Genomic DNA, 22,648 nt, shown 5'->3' on the forward strand with positions numbered 1-22,648 from the left:
ATACTGTGACACAGACTTAACTACACAGGACTAATGAAAACAACTCGAAACAGCTGATGACACTGGGATTCCACATGACGTTAATGACGTGGCACACAGGAGGACTGGACAAACACAAGAATGGGTGTGAATGATCATGATCGGCGATCACTTATACATTTGGTGAAATAAAATCGTAGAACTCGTGTCTAAGTTTAATAGGAAAGTAAGAGCATTTCCACACGTACAATGTGAAGGGAACTCAAGGGATTGGGACTAAACAGCTGTGTAGCCTTAAGAAAACGACTTATAAGTGAGGCTAATCAGAAAAAAAGGCTCCAGTTTACTAGGGAGCATAAAGATTGGACTCTGGAGCAATGGCAGAAGCTCATGTGGTCTGATGAGTCCAGATTTTCCCTGTTCCAGAGTGATGGGCGCATCAGGGTCAGTAGAGAGGGGGATGAAGTGATGCACCCATCATGCCTAGTGTCTACTGTACAAGCCTGTGGGGGCAGTGCTATGATCTGGGGTTGCTGCAGTTGGTCAGGTCTAGGTTCAGCAATGTTATGTGCCCAAAGAATGAGGTCAGCTGACTATCTGAATATACTGAATGACCAGGTTATTCCATCAATGGATTTTTTCTTCCCTGATGGCATGGTCATATTCCGAGATGACAATGCCAGGATTCATCGGGCTCAAATTGTGAAAGAGTGGACACCATTTTTTCACATGGATTGGCCACCACAGAGTCCAGACCTTAACCCCATTGAGAATCTGTGCTGGAGAAGACTTTGCGCAGAAGTCCGACTCTCCCATCATCACTACAAGATCTTGCCAAAAAAATAATGAAACTCTGGACGAATATAAAAGTTGTGACCAGAGCATGTGAGCGGAGTGGAGCGGTGAGAATTTCCGCTCCTCGCTCACGAGGCTGTTGGCTCCGCCCGCTCCTCCGCTCTAATTTGCACTAAGTCACTCCGCTCAACACCGCTCCTCGCTCCACTAAAATTTCCTCCCGCTCCAATTTAAAAGAGGGACAAATAATCTGCATGCCTAACAAATGTCACCTTAAACCGAAGCCTTATATCATAAAGAAATGTGAGCAACGGCACTCAGAACTGAAAATATTTATTTTTAAACAACATATAGGCAACAATGGACAGGTTTGGCAATGGCATTCCACACAAAATAGGCTTAAAAATAAAGGAATCAGAGGGCTTAATAGCCTAAAGAATATACAGGCTAAGCGCATCCACGTTTTAAATTCCTCAGTTATTTTCTGTTGATGCTGCTGCTGCGTCTCTCTTTATAAAATTAAATTTCACTGACAGCGTTACGTGAATTTAAAAAATCCTATTAGACCTAATTTTAATGACAAACTAATTAATTTGATTACCAAATTATAGGCTTTTATACTTTTATTTACTTTATAGACTTGATATGCTACAACCATATACAACTTGCTCACATTTTGCTCTGGCCTCCGCGTGTTCGCTTTGCACACTCGTGTTTCAGAGAAAGGTCTTTTTAGATTCCAAAGCGGATCTAAATCTTGATAATTGTATAGATGAATTCTGGGTAGATTTGGGCACGTCTCAGAGTCGTAGTGTGAGCGGTATCGGAGCAAAATTGGAGCGAGACAGAGCGACCGCTCCAGCCTTAATTAAAAAACCGATCCGCGCTCTGACGAAATTTCGCCCGCTCCGCTCCACTCCGCTCACATGCTCTGGTTGTGACATTGCAGAAGCTTATCGAAAAGATGCTACAGTGAATGCATGCTGTAATCAAAGCTAATGGCGGTCCAATGAAATATTAGAGTGTGTGACTTTTTGTTGGACGGCCAGTGTATTTTGTTTGCCATCCATATAAATCTTCATAAAGCGTATTATACATGACATTCTCCGGACCCTGCCACCATACCTGTTGTGACCAGGGGTAGCGAACAGGCAGGAAGCAGGGAAGGACGAGGCAGGCGAGGATGCAGGATACGAGGGTTTATTAGGAGGAACAGGGCAGACGGCGATGAACATCAGAGAGATGGATAATGCCGCTTCTTTCAAAAAGATTTATGACCTAAAGGTCAAAAAGGTCACGGGTCAAAAGTTCACTGGGTGGGTGTGGTTTGGGGCGGAGCCAGGTGATGTCACGACTAGTGACTATTTATTTATTTTTATTCTTATTAATATTTTTACATTATTTATTTATGATTATTATTTTTAAATTATTTATTTTTTTATTATTTAAATTATTTATTTTATTTTTATTATTTTTATTATTTTATTTTATTTTGAGGAGAGTGAATTGTGTGCTTATGAGTGGGGTTTTTGTCGGAATAGCCCTGTGCTATGAGGCTGACGGTGCCGAACACGGAGCTGAGCGCGGAGCTGAGTGGGTCGGTTACCTGATGGAGTGTGACCGTACGCCGGGGGTGCCTGTGGAGCGGTACCTTGGGAAGGTCCCGGTCGGTCCGGCGGAGCGTGTACTTGGGCATAGCGCAAAGGACTCGGAGGGGGTGCCTGTGGAGCGGTACCTTGGGAAGGTCCCGGTCGGTCCGGCGGAGCGTGTACTTGGGCATAGCGCAAAGGACTCGGAGAGAGCGATGCTGGAGAGCTGTGCTGCGCGAGACTGAAAGAAACTGGGAGAATGAGAAAGTTGCAGCTAAGAATGAGAGGAGGTGGGTCTGGGAAAATGGGTCTGACGCTATCCTCCTCCAATAAACGCTTAGCAGCAGTTTGGGAGGTGTGTCTGTGTGTGTGTGTGTGTGTGGTAGGGTTTTGTTTTCTCAAACTTGTTTCAAGTTTGTGTTTTTCCTCATGCAGCCGTTATACTACATCAGCGTAGGTCAAATCCCGGTCAAAGTGTAATTGGGCCACACATCAAATTGGACATTTTGTCTTACAAAAATTTTTTTTTTAAGTTTTGGTTTTTCCGATACGCCCGTTATGTACATCCCTGGGTCGAGCGTATCATCTGCGCACAAGTACAAATATGAGTTAAAAGAAAAACACAGCGACATACATGAAATAGACATAATTAAGAAACTGAGATAATCCTATAACTTGACAGGCTATATCTCCTTAAAGAATCCTAAGAATAACCAGTCGCAGATATTTTTATTACACTGAGCGGTCACCGTACGGATTTTCCTCCTTTGGTAAAGAAACACAAGTACCCCACTGCAAAAAGAAAGAAAAGAAAACTACACAGGACTTGCATAGAGTGAGTATATTATTTCTTTTATACATGTTTTATGATAAACGCCATACATGAAAAATAACTTATTCTAATAATAGGTATTCTCTGTTTTTTTTTTCTATGTACGAGAGACGCGCGGCGCGGACCGGTCAAGAGAAAATCTACGCAAGACCTGAATCAGCAGGTATGGACGAAGCAACACCCCCTCCTATACCCGAAGCGTTATTAAATGAAATAGACAACATCAACAACGCTAATAATGATGCGGTTTACTTTGCTCAACACGACTCGCCACCCGCGGCGTCTGGTGAAGCGACGGCCCAAGAGCCCTGTTTGCTACCATCCTTAGAGACATTATTAAATTTCCTCTGGTTAGAACCCCTCTAGTCAGGGGTGAAAGTAGTTTTCATTTCTTGCCGGTACTACAATCTTTTAATCACTTTATCGTTTTATATCTCTCTTCAGTCGCTCCTGAAAAAAACTTTAATATTTAAGTGGGCTTACGTGAAATGACAAAAATGTTTTACTTGCAATCACTAAAAAAATATACATTTTTAACAATATTCGGGTCGCGGTCGGTCAGGTCGTTTGAAATAAAGATGCCAATTAAACAATTATATAATTTACACATTTTTTATAAAAGACAAAGACTTCATTGGCTGAATAACTGCGGAAGATGCAGCGCAAGCTCGAGACTTTAGAGAGGTGACGACTGGGGAGTTCCAAAAACGCACCGACAGAAAGAGCAAAGTAGACATTTGCAGAAATTATTAAAAGCTATTGATCATAGTGCTGGCTTTGTCAACCTTTTTAAAAACAATTGGTACCTTTTAGCCTTCTTTTTAAGCCCAGGCCCTACTGTAATAAAATGTGTAGTGTGAAATTCTCGTATAATGAATTCGAGCGTCCCTGCAGCGCACCCCTTCAAAGTAGCCTAATATGCGCGCATAGGAAACAAGTCATGACAATAGTTTGTCTGACAGAAAACACCTGTGCAGCGCTCTCTGATGTCGGAATAAACACAAATCACCACAAAAGAGGAACACATTTTTATCGAGGGGATTCTTCACACCAAACGCCCTGCCAAAATCCGACAGAGCGCAAATAAAAGACCTGTCTGCAGCAGACGCGTGCAAGTGCACCACAGACTAATAGCTATTTCGAGTAGCCTAAACGCTATTCTCTTCATCGAATGCATGTCTCAAATTACATTTCGTGGGTAGACTTAAACAGCGGACGTTACTCATTGTAAATGTGTTTTTTAGACCGCATAGACCCTCTACTCTTACCAGTACTACGTACCGGCTGTAAATCTTATAACGGTACGTCGTACCGGAGCGTACCGGCTTACTTTCACCCCTGCCTCTAGTTCTATATAGCACCCCCAAGACCCCTTTTTTCTAAGAGTGATACTGGATCAAAGCTTTTTGACTTTGTCAGGAATCTCTATTTAAACTAAATAAATTAAAACAAAATCAAGGTAAGGCATGCCCATACATGTAAGGTAAGATAAGACGAGTTCAGTTTATTTATATAATTCTCTAGAGGTTTATTTTATCATTATTTTTTTATTGAAAACGAGAGGAATGCTGTCAAAGAAAGGTCCAGAAATCCACACCAAAAATATTAAAACCAATCTTTTCATGGATAAGGAAGCCTAACAAGGTAACCAAGAGGTAAGAAACAAATTGGATGAAAAATAATTGTTTTGAGGGTACTTTCCCGCATTTTCTGTAGCTGGGGCAAAATTTCCAGCGCCCCAAAACCATTTAATTCTGCGATGTTCATAGGCCAAATCTTTATTATTTTCGCCTAGCAACCATACACGATTGGCTATTTCGCTGCACTTCTGGGGCGCTTTGATGAGTGCCCAAGAAGAGAAATGATTGGTGGAAATCTGTCGGTGGAAATTCACTGTTGAATGAGTAAAACTGACAAAAAATAATATATATAATATATATATATATTTTATTTTGATATATTTTATATCCCCCCCCCCCACATCTGGGAGGGCGATGCCCGAGCGCCCCCTATGGGCCAGCCGCTATTGGTGGAAGCAATAAAAACGGCCAATAGAATGTTAGGTTACATCTCTAGGTGTGTGGAGTTTAAGTCGAGTCGATTATATAATTCCTTGGTAAGACCCCACCTAGAATATTGTGCGCAGGTTTGGTCACCATACCTTAAGAAGGACATTGCTGCCTTAGAAAAGGTGCAACGGAGGGCTACGAGAATGATTCCTGGTCTTAGAGGAATGTCTTATGAGGAAAGGTTAGCTGAGCTGAATCTGTTTAGCCTTGAGCAAAGGAGACTAAGGGGGGACATGATCCAGGTATATAAGATTCTAACAGGCCTGGATGCTGTTCAGCCAAATGGCTATTTCAATATTAGTTTAAATACTAGAACTCGTGGCCATAAGTGGAAATTAGCGGGAGAAGATTTTAAAACGAATTTGAGGAAGCACCTCTTTACACAGCGTGTAGTTAGAGTATGGAATAGTCTTCCCACAAGCTAAAACCCTGGGTTCTTTTAAATCAGAGCTAGATAAGATTTTAACAACTCTGAGCTATTAGTTAAGTTCTCCCCAAATGAGCTTGATGGGCTGAATGGCCTCATTTGTAAATTTCTTACAGTATGTTCTTATGTACAAATATTCTCTCCTAACTTCTTTATTTAATGTATGTCTCTGCAAGGGTACTGTAGGGGCATGAGTACCCTGGCAGATTCACAGAACCCAGCACTATACAGGAGCCCTTGAATATCCATCCATCTCCTACCGCTTTTCCAGGTCGGGTCGCGGGGGCAGCAGTCTAAGCAGGGAGACCCAGACTTCCCTCTCCCTGACCACTTCATTCAGCTCGTTCCCAGGCCAGCCAGGAGACATAGTCCCTCCAGCGTGTCCTGGGTCTTCCCCGGGGCCTCCTCCCAGTGGGACATGCCCGGAACACATCACCAGGGAGGCGTCCAGGAGGCATCCTAATCAGATGCCCGAGCCACCTCATCTGGCTCCTCTCAATGCGGAGGAGCAGCGGCTCTACTCTGAGTCTCTCCTGAATGACCGAGCTCCTCACCCTATCTCTAAGGGAGAGCGCAGCCACCCTGCGGAGGAAACTTATTTCGGCCGCTTGCACTCGCGATCTCGTTCTTTTGGTCACTACCCACAGCTCGTGACCATAAGTGAGGGTAGGAACGTAGATTGACCGGTAAATCGAGAGCTTTGCCTTTTGGCTCAGCTCCTTCTTCACCATGACAGACCGATGCAGCACCCGCATCACTGCGGACGCCACACCGATCCGCCTGTCAATCTCCTGCTCCATCCTTCCCTCACTCGTGAACAAGACCCCGAGATACTTAAACTCCTCCACTTGGGGAAGGACTCCTTCCCCGACCTGGAGAGAGCACTCCACCCTTTTCCGGCTGAGGACCAAGGTCTCGGATTTGGAGGTGGTGATTCTCATCCCAGCCGCTTCACACTCGGCTGTGAACTGCTCCAGTGAGAGCTGGAGGTCACGGTCTGATGAGGCCAACAGAACCACATCATCTGCAAAAAGCAGAGACCTAATCCTGAGGTCACCAAACTGGACACCCTCAACGCCCTGGCTGTGCCTAGAAATTCTGTCCATAAAAGTGATGCTTTACAGTCAGAGGAAAATCACATAAAGCCTGAAGAATTTCCCAAATAGCCGAAGGAGAAAGGTGGATCAATCTGTCAGTGTGAACAAACTTTAAAATCATAAACCTTATACCTTATACATACAACTAAAGTATCAAAATCAATATCAATCACTATGCATGACATGTAACACATTCCAACAAGTAATATTTTATATTTCAGTTAAAAGAATGAACAAAATATGAAATCGGATTATGATACACCAAATATACCCTACTTTTTCATGATGGGGTAATGGTGATCAGGTCCAAGTATGACCACTAGAGGGAAACATAGCCTTTTGTAACATAGGCCCTGCAGTGTTCCTGAGTAAAAACATCATAAAGTAAGCTTACCCTAGATAACTAAAGCAAAGGAACTCAAGAGATTAAACCTTTCTTTCCTAAGTTAATGCTCTTAAACAGACAGGTTTATTTCCTTCTTGCTTCTAAATGGACTTTGTTTACCAAGTTGGTCTTTTTCCTATCACAATTGTGCCGGTCAAGTGGGAGAGCCTTATAATTAGCTGATGGCAAGTGCTCACATTTCCTCGTACTCTTGACAAGTTCCAGTAAAGACATGAAGTCAGTTACCCTCTTGGACATAAATGAAGTCATGGATGTCTTCCAGTATACTGATGGATGTAACACAGAAGGACAAATCTTTTATAGACGTGACATTTTAGAGTATGCACAAATCATCCTATCAAAGTAATTAATAAATAATACTACACTGTGGACTGATTGGCATGTTTATCCATCCATCCATTTTCCAACTTACCCAGTACAGGATCATGGGGGAACAGTAGCCTATCCCAGCACATGGCATAAGGCAGAGTAACACCCAGATCGAATGCCAGTCTGTCACAAGGCACTCACACACACTCACCCATAATAAAACATTATGGGCCATTTAGAGACACCAATTCACCTAACTGTTTTTGGCCTATGAGGAAGGCCACACTACACAGGGTCACCATATAAACGCCACGCATGCAGAGCGGAGCGTTGTGTAATCGTGTTCATGCAGTAATCACGGGAGCATGATGAGTCCCATGGTCTGTACCTGACCTGGGGAAACCAGCAGAAGCCCGAGGTCCTGAGCTCAGGAGGCCTATGGTGCAAAGGTACAGGAGAGCAATAAAACACAATCTTTACGGCCCATGATAATCAAACTTTCCGTAAACTAAAGCTTTACAGCCTTGTTTTGGTTAATCATTTAAGTAACAGGTGACCACAGATATTTTGTTATGAAATTATTATTATTTTTTTTAAATTATACTTATTTTTTTACTTATATTAACCATAAAGGTTGACAAATGTAATTATTTTCATCCTGGTTTTGTCTACAATCAGGGCATATTTCAAAAATGGCTGTTATGGTTAGCTAATGCCAAAATACCCTATGCTCAAGGCGCACAGGATTTGTAAGCACTGACACTGATACAAAAAGTTCTTGTACGGCCATGTCTGGACTTTGTGTCCCTTCTGCACTTATTGTGGCATATTGTCTGGTCACCATGTAAAAGTAGCAAAAGGTAGTGAAGTACATTGTTCAGTCAATGTATAAATGTTAATATGTCATAATGTGTTGTGTAGTAAATGTACAAATGTAGCACCATGGGTTGCAGGGAGAGTATTTTGTCCCAGATGTATTTTGATGGGCTGATAATGAAGTTCTCTTAAATCTTGAAACAAGCAGTCAATGATTTTAAAGACTTTCGCATCCCATTGCCCTCGAAAGCTTCTATCTTCTTACTTTTCAAATTGCAAATTTCAAGCTGGAGGTTGTTACATTCTTCCTTGGTGGCGGTCTTTCACTGATGCTGGTATATACTGTGTTTGCCTGATGATGGTTTTGCCAAATCCTGCCTGTTTATGGTATACAGTGTGCTAGCTTGCTAGTAATGCTTTATGGTGTAGTTTCTTTGTGATGGTGTACAGTACAGCTACTTCAATAAGAGATTCAGTGTGTTTGTTTCAGTGTAAGAACTGCCATTGTACAGTGGTGTGACAGGAAATTACCCACCACACTTCCTCTTTAATGAAAAAAGACTGCATCAAACACAAAGATTCAAACTGACCTATCCTTGGCATATCATTCTAAACAATACTAAATATGTCTGACCATTAAAGAGCCTGTGAATGACTAGTCTCATAATCATAAATTAAAATAAAGTGGAATTACTTTAGCACGTTTAGCCTGTTACAATGTAAATAAAACCTGAGACACAAAAGATGTCCCTATCTTGGGAGCTGTAAAATATCTCCTTAGACATACTTGCACGTATAATCAAACATAATAATACTGCAGAATAGTTTGTTTAATACAGTCTTTGATCTTCAGTCGTGTTTCAGTCATCCAGCATGCGATAGTCACTTGATGGTGTGAGCAGACAGAAAACGATGTCCCATTTCGCCGCCATACTTATCCGTCAATATTTACTGTTGCTGCAAGGACGTGGAGGAGCTGGGCAGACCTGGCAGATTGCAGCAGCAATATCCTTAAGGAGATACTGTAAGATACTGCTGGTGTGGCTGGTTTTGGACACAGGGAAGGGCCATGGGTGGTTCACGTTCAGCACCTGGTGATAAATGTCCAGGATTATGAGCTGTTGTTCATTTTGCTAAATGCTACCAACCAGGGGAAAAAATGGTTCCATTACCTATGTACTGAAAACCTGCTATTTATTTCAACAAGTTAACTCAAAGATTATGATTTATTTATATATTTGACTGTTTTACAGTTTTATAAGAATGGTTGATTGTCAGGGTCAGGTCCTGTTCCCAGTCTTTCGTGTCGCTTCCCCGTATGGCCAGCAGGTGTCGCTGGCCATCCTGTCCCTCCTGTCAGCCTTTGTGTTTTCTTTTGCTACCTGTCAGCTGCATGGCTCACTGTGTAGCGCATGCAGCTGCCTCCAAATCCCTTTGTCCTTTGTTTTTGTAGATTTTGTTCCCTTGTGTTTCAGTTGTATCAGTTTTCTAGTCCCTGTTTTTTGATTTGTATTCAGTTTTGGTCTTTTGCCCTTGTGCCCTTGATTGTGTTTTTACCCGTCTGTTGTTAGATTCTGTTTCCTAGTTTTTCATGTTTTAGTTTATTAGTTTCACCTGTGGCCTGTTTTACTAGTTCTTGTTAATTAGTCTCACCTCTCCTGTGTTAGTCTCGTTACCCCTTAGTATTAAAGTCCCTGCCTCAGTTCAGTTCCCCAGTGGTTCATTGTTTGATGTTTGTTGCTGATGTTGAATATTCTGTTATTTTGTAGCCCCCCCCCCCTGTTTCCCTGCCCCATTTGTAGTTAGTCCTTGTTTATTCCTTTTTCTGCCTTTGACCCCTCGTGGTCCGTTTGTTTTTGTAGTGTTCCTTGTGTTTTCAGTTTGTCTATAAACCCCAGTTTCCCTGCAAGCCGCCAGTGGGTCGTCCCCCTCCCTGCCTGCATCATGCCTCGCCAGCGCCCCAAGTCTGCCCTGGTCCAAGACACTGATGTTGCAGGGCAGCAGTAAACACTGCCTGTAATCATTAAAATAGCCTTGTAGAAAACAAATAAGCACAAGCAAAGAAAAGGAGGCAGTAACACTGACCTTATAACACCGTTACTTGTTCAGTTGTGCCATTTATTCCTCAAACGAATTAATAATGCAGAATCACCTGGTAGCTACAGCACCATCGTTACTGAGATTTTAAAGGAACTAACCTGTGATTTGAAAGGGATGGAAAGCCACGGCGGTGCCAGTGTCAGGCTAATGAGGCTTCAGCCCACAGTGTTTTTAGCAAAATCAGAATCTTTTTTATTCATGGTTATTCATTTATTTTTGTGTGTTATATGTGCAATGTATTTTTATTATTATTTTTTTTAATTGCCCACCCCCTCTTCGGAGGACAACTTTATCTTACATTAAATTAAAGAGTAAAGAGTGTGGCCGCTCTGAACTCACCCGTCCTAGTACCGTGAAGGAAAAAAAAGGGGGGGGGGGGATACAGAAACAATCGTAACAATAACAGACATTAAAAGGAAAAAAGAAAACAAGGCTATACAGAAATAATAATTATAATAATGTAGGTGGGATGGAGAAAATGAAGACTAGGGGAATACAGAATACAAACAACCATAAGAAACATAACACTCATTACAAGGACATCAAACAACAAAAATTATAACAACAACAATGTCAATAATAATAATAACAATAATAATAATAATGATAATGTTACAAATAGGTATTATATACATGTAGCATACACACACGTGATCCTACCCATACACATGTATATTTCAATTCCTATATCTACGGTTGCATTGTTTTCACATGGAACATTGTCTTTTGTGCTTCTCCTTGTTTAATAAATCCAATAAAATACCACCCTGCCCTGCCCAGCCCAAACCGAACCCCCCAATCCGCCTAGCAGCCCCCATCGCCTCCCTGTCCCATGTTGGTATGAAGTGTGCATGTACACTCACCTAAAGGATTATTAGGAACACCTGTTCAATTTCTCATTAATGCAATTATCTAATCCACCAATCACATGGCATTTGCTTCAATGCATTTAGGGGTGTGGTCCTGGTCAAGACAATCTCCTGAACTCCAAACTGAATGTCAGAATGGGAAAGAAAGGTGATTTAAGCAATTTTGAGCGTGGCATGGTTGTTGGTGCCAGACGGGCCGGTCTGAGTATTTCACAATCTGCTCCATTACTGGGATTTTCACGCACAACCATTTCTAGGGTTTACAAAGAATGGTGTGCAAAGGGAAAAACATCCAGTATGCGGCAGTCCTGTGGGCGAAAGTGCCTTGTTGATGCTAGAGGTCAGAGGAGAATGGTCCGACTGATTCAAGCTGATAGAAGAGCAACTTTGACTGAAATAACCACTCGTTACAACCGAGGTATGCAGCAAAGCATTTGTGAAGCCACAACACGCACAACCTTGAGGCGGATGGGCTACAACAGCAGAAGACCCCACCGGGTACCACTCATCTCCACTACAAATAGGAAAAAGAGGCTACAATTTGCACGAGCTCACCAAAATTGGACAGTTGAAGACTGGAAAAATGTTGCCTGGTCTGATGAGTCTCGATTTCTGTTGAGACATTCAAATGGTAGAGTCAGAATTTGGCGTAAACAGAATGAGAACATGGATCCATCATGCCTTGTTACCACTGTGCAGGCTGGTGGTGGTGGTGTAATGGTGTGGGGGATGTTTTCTTGGCACACTTTAGGCCCCTTAGTGCCAATTGGGCATCGTTTAAATGCCACGGCCTACCTGAGCATTGTTTCTGACCATGTCCATCCCTTTATGACCACCATGTACCCATCCTCTGATGGCTACTTCCAGCAGGATAATGCACCATGTCACAAAGCTCGAATCATTTCAAATTGGTTTCTTGAACATGACAATGAGTTCACTGTACTACAATGGCCCCAACAGTCACCAGATCTCAACCCAATAGAGTATCTTTGGGATGTGGTGGAACGGGAGCATCGTGCCCTGGATGTGCATCCCACAAATCTCCATCAACTGCAAGATGCTATCCTATCAATATGGGCCAACATTTCTAAAGAATGCTTTCAGCACCTTGTTGAATCAATGCCACGTAGAATTAAGGCAGTTCTGAAGGCGAAAGGCGGTCAAACACCGTATTAGTATGGTGTTCCTAATAATCCTTTAGGTGAGTGTATAATGTGGTCTTGCTGTCATGAAACACCACATTCAGAGTTACTATAGAGTTACTAATGCACTTTGTATGGGGCAGACAGATCCAAGTGCATTTACTAAGTGTAAAAAAATAGTAAATGTATTGTGTGAAATAGTTTGACGCAAGTAACATAAATCAGTGACCCCCCCCCAACAGCAAATTTGATCTTGGCAACAACCTCCCCCCCCCCCCCCCCCCCCGCTTCTGGGCTAAGCCCCGGATATCTTCAGATCCTAGAGACGCCCCTGTCATAAAGCTTCATCCATACACAACTTCATTGAGATCAGAGAGGGGAATGATGCCTACAGGCGGAACAGGAGCAGGGAGGTATGGTGGAGCATGAAGACCATCGCTGGATGCAAGAACAGAAGACAGGGGGTAAACCAGAATGAATAAAAGAGTTTAATCTGTTATTGTGAGTTGAGATTTGAGCATCCACCTCTGCTGAACCCCCCAGCTGCCCCCCACCATCAGAACTGCTGCTCCTAGAGCTGCCTTCCCTCCCCCACCTGTAACAGCTACCGGTGCCCCTCACCTGTCCTCTCATCCCCCACCCAGACTCCCAGACTGGTGAGTCCCCTTCCTCCCACTACCCTGCTTTACCCAGCTCCTTTCCATCCTACACCTGCTTCTGTTTCCTGCTGTACCATCATTTCCCAGTGCCTAGTGAAGATAGAGCTGTGCAGACTCTGTCCAGGAAAAGCAGCAGGTCTTGATTGCATTGGTCCTTGGGTGCTCAGGCCCTCCCAGCTCGGCAGAGTATCTTTAACTTAAGCCTCAGTCTGAGGAAGGTACCAATACTATATAAAACATTCCGCCTGGTTCCTGTCCAGAAGGGGTGTCCCAGTGTCCCATCTGATTACCGACCACTGGCACTGATCTCACACAGCATGAAGACTGATCCTGAGTGACTGATCCTGAAGATTCTTTGTCCCCTGGTTAGGTCCTTGTTTGATCCCCTTCAGCCTGCTTACCAGGCCCAGATTGGTGAAGCCATCATCTACCTGTTGCACCATACCTATTCCCACCTGAACAAGCCAAAAGGGACTGTGAGGATGCCCTTCGATTTCTCCAGTGTCTTCAATACCATCCAGCCACACCTGCTTGGAACTGGCATAGATTATGGAGTACCTGGTCAGATGCCCACAGCATGTTCGTCTTCAGCATGGTGTGTCTGATGAGGTGCTGAGAAGTACAGGAGCTCTGCAGGGTACGGTCCTGTTTATCTTTTTCTTCACCCTGTACACCACTGACTTCAAGCACAACACGTCCTGCCATCTGCAGAAATATTACGACTGTAACATTTCCATTCCATTTCATTTTTGAAGCCAGTGGAAACGCAAGCAAGTTCTGAAAAGGCACCAAAGGGAGAACCAGCCCAGCACTGGCACTAGCACCGGCTCAATGTTGGTGGAAACGAGGTCACTGTGGAAAAGAGGAGGATGCTGTCCAGACTTATGTCGCTCACCCACTTCCCAGTCTGGCGGTTAGACAGAAAAACACATTCAGCCACAGATTGCTCGACATTAAATACTGCACCTAACAATTCAGGAAGTCATTTCTTCTGATAGCCATTAGACTGTCCATCCAGTGAATCACTCAGGGCACATCTGCAATATATCCTATTTATATGAATATTGATTTATTTATCTTCTTGCACTATATTTACTTAACACCATATTCATCCACCTGTTTATTACCATTTCTGTATCTTATACTTTTTAAATTTTATACAGAAATTGTTGCATGTGGTATTGTCTATTTTTGTGTTTGTGAGGTTATGTACTATACAGCCTGCAATCACAAACAATTTCCTCCAGAATAATAAAAGCTCTGATTATTGTTTGAGAAAGCGTTCCTAGAATCATTACTGTTTGTGACAGCTACCATTTTAATAGTACCATTAGATGAGTTTATAAACTGGTGTGATAAGTCCCATCTCCTGTTGAACACCTCAAAGACGAAAGAGATGTCTATCAGTTTTAGGAGAGAGATGACATCCTGTCTGAGAACCATCAGAGGACTATCCATGTAGTCAGGTTCTGAGTGTCTGTATCTGGGGGTGGTCTTAGATCACAAGTTGACGTGGGATCACTGTACAGAATATATTCAGAAAAAAGGGCAACAAAAAGTTGGTTTCATTTGATGTTGACCACAAAATTCTTCAGATGTTCTATAGTGCCTTTGTTGAGGGTGTTTTAACTTATTGTTTTGCGTGTTGGTTTGGCAGTATAACAGTAGCACAAAAACACCCTCAGGAACAGTAACTACTGCCAGCGAACTCCAAGGCATTGATCTGAGTAGCCATTTACAGATCCAGAGCTTTTAACAAAGCAGAGAGAATCCTATCAGTATCTAGGCACCCACTTTTTATTGCCTTGAGTTGCTACCTTCAGGCCATAGGTACCGTTATCCAGCTTTTTCTAGAAATAGGACGAAACAGTCATTTATACTGCAAGCAATCAGCTTCTTAAACACCTGAATGGTAACGTTGGGTCTTGATTGTTTTTTGTATCTGTTCCTCCTGGACATCTAAGTAGATCACGTCGTAGGCCTTTTTGTGATGTATTTCTCTTGTAGCTTCCTCAAAGAACTCAAGTCTATTAGTTAAACAGCATCTACCTCTCCTAAATACATGTCGGCTATCCCTCAGAATGGTATTTGAATCCAGGTAATCCACCATTTATACCTACTACAGCTATAAAAAGGCCTGCATGTAGATATATCACACATGGTGTTTTTCTACATATGTAGATTCTTCTCACCACCAGACCACGGCCTGATTGTAGCTCCTGGGACATTGGATATATGGACCCAGTTGACTGCTTATACACTGTGGTGCTAGACCTTTCAGTGCCTAATAGGTAAACAGTAGCACCTTGTAGTTGATACAAGACCTAACTGGAAGCCAGTGGAGTGAGACCAGTACATGACTGATATGCTCATGTTACCAAGCCTTTGTTAGGACTCTTGTTGCAGCATTCTGCATCAACTGGAGTTTATTTAATGATGCAGATGTGCCCACGACCAATTGGGCATTACACTAGTCCAGTATAGAGGTTATAAAAGCATGTTCTTACTTTTCTGCATCCTGAAGTAAGAGCATTGTTCTAAGTTTTGCAATATTCCTCATATGAAAGAAAGCTGTTTTAACCAGATTATTTATGTGAGCATCCAGAGACAAGAGTTAAGGGTGACAGTAATGCTTTTTACCACTGTGATTACATTGACTAGGCAGCCGCCCAGATTTATTCTATCAACAACACCCTGGGCTATTCTAGGGCCCAGTAGTAATACCTCTGCTTTGTCAGGATTTAGCAGAAGGAAGTTACTGGTCATCCAGCCCCTAACTTCAGGCAAGCATCCTTCAGTCTTTGGTAGCTGTAACAGCCCTTTTGTTTTAGCAGATATGTATGTACAGCCTTGTTCAACAGCTATTTAGAATGTGAATAGCGATCTTCGGGTGACAGCGGTACTACACGCCCCCGATGCAGGTAAAACAAAGTAAGGTGACATGGTTTAATTTTTTGCCAGTTTAACCTAATTTAAAAAACTTTAATACTTCTGACAATAGACATTTTGAAAAGAAGACAGATTGCGGATTTATCTAGCGTTTTCTTCATGATTCTACCTTAAGATTTCAGCGAGATATAAACTGAAATAGACACAAAAAGTACGCTGCATCACCAACTATGCACTCGACCCCAGAGGGTTAAACTAGCTACCTGGGAGAACTGAAAACAAGGCCTGGATTTGGAATCGAGGGCCTGAATTAAATTGCCCTGCTGTAAGGCATAACAAGGCACTTGTAATGTCCCATGTTGGTGATGAAGTGGTCATCCACTCATCACCCCTTCTTATGCAGATTAGGTTAACCCTCTGGGGTCTAAGGAACACACTTTCACTGACTGGGGAATGGTCACACCATCCATCCATTTTCCAACCCTATTATCATTCTGGGGTGCGGGGGGTCTAGAGCCTATCCTGGAAGCTACGGGCATGAGGCAGGGAACAACCTAGCCGGTGGGGGGAAACTAGAGTACCAAGAGGAAACCCCACGGCAACACGGGGAGAACATGCAAACTCCACACACATGTAACCCAGGCAGAGACTCAAACCTGGGTCCCAGTGGTGTGAGGCAACAGTGCCAACCACCACACCCACATGGTCACACATTTCTTTCAATATCTTAAACTTAATTCATGGCAAATAAATTATTTATTATATATTTGTTTTCGCATTAAACACATCTTAATCTTAGTGTACTTTGTAAATATGTCAAAATTATGTGAAGTTGTCATGGATGGCACTGGAGAACCCCCATCGGCATCTCAGCCACGCCCCCCCGGGGATTCCGGTCGATAGGGCTTCCCCGAGGTTTTCGCACCCTGTCGTCCAGTTTTTCTTGTTTTACCAGTTGTTCCTGTCTCAGACACTCCTCTCCCAGCTGTTCCTAGTTTTCCCCGGTTTCGGTATTCTATATCTGGCAGCTCGGTTTTCCGATTCGTGCGAGATCTTCATGGTGTGCCCAGAGTTCGAGTGTTTTCTCCTGTGTCTGATTTCTGGTGTTCTGACTTCTGCTGCGATTACTAGACTCCGAGATTTTGCCTGCCCTCTTCAGTACCGACGCCGATCGCCTGACACCTGCCTTAAATAAACGGAAAGACCTGAAGCAGATCCGCGTCAGTGTCCATCTTCTTGTCTACACAACAGAAGTTTGTAGTTTGACATCAAAGTATAGACATTGCGAAATGCAGTTTGGAACACTTGCAGAAACATTATAAAAGTACATAGTAAGCAATGGTGGAAGTTTGTTTTGATCCCAGATATCTTTCTTGTGTATTTCAGTTCATAACTCGCTGAAATCTTATTATAGAAACATGAAAAAAATGCTGACTAAATCTGTAATCTGTCTTCTTTTCAAAACGTCCATTGTCGGAAGTATTAAACTTTTTTAAATTAGGTTAAATCAGCAAAAAAGTAAACCATGTCACCTTACTTTGTTTTACCTGCATCGGGGGCGTGTAGTACCGCTGTCACCCGAAGATCGCTATTCACATTCTAAATAGCCGCATTAGCGCGCATTCAAATCGCATTTGCATGGTAATTTGATGAACAGCGCAATGGTGAAACGCGATCCAGATACATCCCCATCAGCGCCATAAAAGGGGGGGGGGGGATGTGGCCAGGTGTCAATGGCTCATTCATTCACATGAAAGTTGCTACATATTCAATTAAAGGAGCCAGAAATAGTGACATGAGTTACCTTTTTATTTATTTATCCAACTGAATGTTGCAGCTACACCATTTAGTCATCTTCATGTAGCCAAGACTTTGGTGATCAGATATCTGGGATCAAAACAAACTTCCACCATTGCTTATTATTATGTACCTTTATAATGTTTCTGCAAGTGTTCCAAACTGCATTTTGCAATATCTATACTTTGATGTCAAATTGCAAACTTCACATAAATCTGACATATTTACAAAGCACACTAAGTCTAAGACGAGTTCAATGCCTGAACAAATATATAAGAAATCATTTATTTGCCATGAATTAAGTTTATGATATTGAATGAAATGTGTGACCATGCTCCAGTCAGTGAAAATATGTTCTCTACCCCTAGACCCCAGAGGTTAAGTACAGTCCATATTGAAAACACACACGCAGAACACATGCACACATGCCCACACCTCCCCTACACAGATGAACACGCATGCACATATGCTTACATGCGCTCATCCAAGCACACACAACTATTTTGTATGTTTGTATATGTTTTATTTTCTATATTCTTTATTTTTTTATTACTATTATTTTTATTCAAACAATGAAATACAATTAAAGAACTGGATAGATACAGCATCTTGTTTTAACATCCGTTCTGAACCCCTTATAACACCCACCCGCTTACTGACGAAAATAAATAAATAAATAGTAATTACATTTAAAAAAAAAAACCAGACCCCAAGGAGAGAGAGAAAGGGAAAGGAGGGGGGTATTGGAGGGAGGGCAAAACATATTCAGCTTGATCACAATGAGAGTGTAATACTATTCATTATCTGAAGGCAGAGAGTAGAGCCTACATCTTTGCACAGATTTGGCCTTTTAAAGGCACGTGGTCCTAAACTTTTGAACTTTTGATTAAACCTGATTCAGTTTAAGCGTTGTTTTCAATAAATTGCATGCTCAAAAAAATGTTTTGTCTCACTTCTATTTCTTCTTGTTGCATGTTGAAGCTCTACTTTGAAACTTGTTAAGATCCAACCATGCAAAATATGATTTTTTGCCATTTTTCAAGTGGTCTTAAACTTTTGATCGGGACTGTAATACATATTGTATTTGAAAACTTTTCATTTGCGGGTGTTAGCTTCACTGCTGCTATTAACACGAAAGGCACATTAGCGCAGACAAAGGGCTGCATACGGCAAACTATACATCTTGCTTGGCGGTCAAAGGCGTTTGATGTTCATTGGCGTAGGAAATGGCGGTTCTACTGCTAAACCACTACCGAAAAGACTAGAAACGCTGCGCTGGTTAAAGTAAAAGCGCCCCATCAGGTTTTAAATAATAACTAAATGTTTTGGCTGTCGGTCTGGGTCCGTATGGGACAGCTTCTGGGTCCAGACCCGGACCACGGTCCACCTGTTAGTGACCGCTGTACTATACTATATTATATATTATAGAGATAGTGGAATATGGTATTATACGGATAGCCGTTACTTCTGTTCAAAACAGTCCTGTAGAAAAGTTTTGAAAGTCAGTTTTGTTCCTTTTTAAGATACAGCATGCATATAAATCTAAATTTAGTGAACGTGTAAACTTTTTTTATCGGATGCAATTCTAGCAGCAAAGACAGGTCCATCTACAGCCCATAATTAGAAGCATAGCTGCTATGCACAAAGTGAAAGACCACAAAATAATATTAAAAACCTGTGAAAAATGTCTACCTCTGTGATAAACCTGCTCTTTGGAGTACTTTAGAAAATGCTCCGCCATTGTTGATACTGGTTTGTCCTCCCCCCATAAACTTCCGCCCTGAAGCTGGTGGCCTTGAACTGGTGGTCTAGAAGTGCGGTGGTGCGGCGCTGCAATTGGACATATCTCTCAGACCATGATTCTGCTTGCTAAAAAAAAACAAACTAATAACTGCAGGAAAACAAACTAGATTGCAGGGGATCAAACAAAAGGAAGGGCAAACAGTAACCAGGGCACATGGGAGCAACAACATTAATGTCAGGATGAGGGAGCACAGGTCTGGGAAGCACCTGTATACAGATCTAGCCTAACAAGGGGGCAGAACGAGAGGCAGCTGGAGTACATTACACAAGAGCAGGACATAACACTGCTCTATATTGCAGAAATGCATAAAACTTAAATACATAATCCCAATAAAATCTATTTTCAAGTAATATTTTAAAATGAAGCAATTATTTTTATGAGTACACTTGCATCCACTCTCAGTGGATAAAATATGTAATATTTCTCATTCTTTTGTGGTTACACTGACATTTTCAGGTGCATTCAGTCTTACCTTTTGTAAAAAAAAAATGGTGCCAATGTCATTTCAAATGACATGAAATGAACATGAATACAAATGTACATACTGTAGCTGCACTTATGCCTAGTTGGCTCTGCGACAGCATGTATGTTTGCAAAGTGATATTTGTACAACTTGCACTTCATATACATGTAAATTTACTTTGAGTTCATAGTGGATTTATTTCTGAAACCTTTATTATTTACGATTTTCTTGACAAAAGAAATATATTCAAATAATTACAGTTTGACAATTTCTGACATTTAAACATATTTCTGTTAATAACTTTGTATTTTCACGTCTAGTTACAAACAACCACAAAAAGGGCATGAAATTGTTGCCACATGGTCACACACATCCTGCCCACAGATGAAAGCATATGGCTTCTCTTAAAGACACGTCTCACTTCCTGTTATTCACCAACACATTTAAACTACATTTGATGTCATGCAAGCCAGTCAGATGCATGTTTTTGACTGTCTGACAGGTAGCTGGGAGGAAGCAAAAACATGGAACGGCTGGGTGTACCGACCAACCAGGTTAGGAAACACTGAACCACTCCAGAGCACAAGACTAACATACTGCAGAGTATCTTTGAAGAAAATCATGGGAAATTTATTGTATGGACCTAAATCATCATTCCTCATTCAGATGTACAATATTCATTTTTGCAACATTTGTTCTTAAGATTTTTTGAATCCTCATTTGATAAGAACATATAATAAGTTAGCCAGCAACCACAGCTTAAAAAACCATGACAGACAATTGGATTACAAAACAATGCATTATTTGGGTGGGGTAGATAATGTATATCACAAAGCTGCAGAATGTATTCAATGCAGCAGCCCTACATGAAGAGGGTAAAAAATGTATTATGGAGAAAGGCTGAGCCATATTAATAAATGATATGACAGCCCTTTTAAAATAAATGTTACTGTCTTTATTAAGACCCACTAACTGTTTAATACTAGCAGCAGCACAACCAGGAAAGCCAACAATTTACACGACACTCAGGGATACAGGCTAAACACGTATTACCAGGGTTGCCAGGTCTCACGCATCTGGCTCACGCTCACGCAAGAAATCTTATGGCAATTTTGTATTACGGTAAATAAAAATACTCTTTACAAAATATTGTATTTGGCGCCATCTATTCACTTTTTTTGTCTAGGCCTGAAATATAAGACGACACCACTTTTTCAGACATATTTTGAGGAAAAAAACGTCATATATGGATCTACACGGTATTAACATAAAAAATTTAGATTACAGTACAGTAGCATTAATACATTCTTCGATTGTTCACTTAGGACTGTTGTAGAAGGCGGGGTATACAAGACAGTGCAATTAACAGCATTATACATCTTTTATTGAACCGTAAATCATCAGTGCTGCTTTACAATTCGGACTTCGTTGTAAACAATGTCTTAATTAATTGGTCTTGGTAAGAAACTGTGATCTTGTGTCATGAATTCTACAAAACAAAATAAAATGAATGTTCACTGAAGCATTTTGAAATTAACACAAACACACATGCATGTGCGCGCACACACACACACACACACACACACAGATATGTTTATATTCATATCTTTGTGGGGACCATCAATTCATTTCTATGAGCAAAACCCTAACCCCAACTGTAACAACCTTAACCCCTACCCAGCCCTAACCTTAACCATAAGTAACCAAACAAAATACAAGAGTTGCCATTTTTTGCTTTTTGGTTGCCATTATAGACTTTTATAAAATCCCCTTGTGGGGACCGAAAAAATGTCCCACTAGGTCAAAATAATAGATTTTGACACCACTTTACAATAAGGCTCCCTTTTGCCACTTATAAATGGTAGTAACTCAGTAATAAAAAGAAAAGTGTTATAACTTAATTGTCTATTAATAGTGTTACAACCTAATTAATAACCAGATTATAAACCATTCATAAACCCTTTATATGGGTAGCCTTATTGTAAAGTGGCACCCAGATTTTTATGTAATATATACATGACCACACACACACACACACACACACACACACACACAGGCCTGAAATTAATGCCAGAGCCTGGCCCGTATCTGACAGTTTGAGACCGAATCTGACCTGGCACAAATAGTACTAGCATATCTAACACCCAATCCCGTGTAGTAGCATTAGTCATACAGGTATACAGAGACATTTGTGAGCATTTGCCGTGTTCCTTCCATTGCTGGGCGGATGCTTGTCAGGTGGCTGATAAACGAGAGAGAAAGGGGGGGCAGGTGGGGGACGGGTGTGGGGGTGCTATGGAAAGCGCAAAAGGGCAAAGGACCCGGCAAGTGCAGACTGTACATTTTCTTAAAGCTCATGAACAAAAATTAACCAGAACCCAACCAAATATATGAAAATCCTACTTAAGCTGTATTTCTTGTGCCATCTTAGAAAGCAGAATGAAATCCCAGCTACTGATGCAAGACATAGACATCGATCAGAGCGTCAACATACCAGCTTTTCCCTGTGTGCCGTGAGATTCTGTTATTTTTTTCAGGCACAAAACCAAAAGTGATTTATCAGCTTTCAACAATATTTTTAGAAATCTATTTATAACCTGTTTATT

The sequence above is a fragment of the Paramormyrops kingsleyae genome, chromosome 10 (assembly GCF_048594095.1).
Source record: "Paramormyrops kingsleyae isolate MSU_618 chromosome 10, PKINGS_0.4, whole genome shotgun sequence".
NCBI lineage: Eukaryota > Metazoa > Chordata > Actinopteri > Osteoglossiformes > Mormyridae > Paramormyrops > Paramormyrops kingsleyae.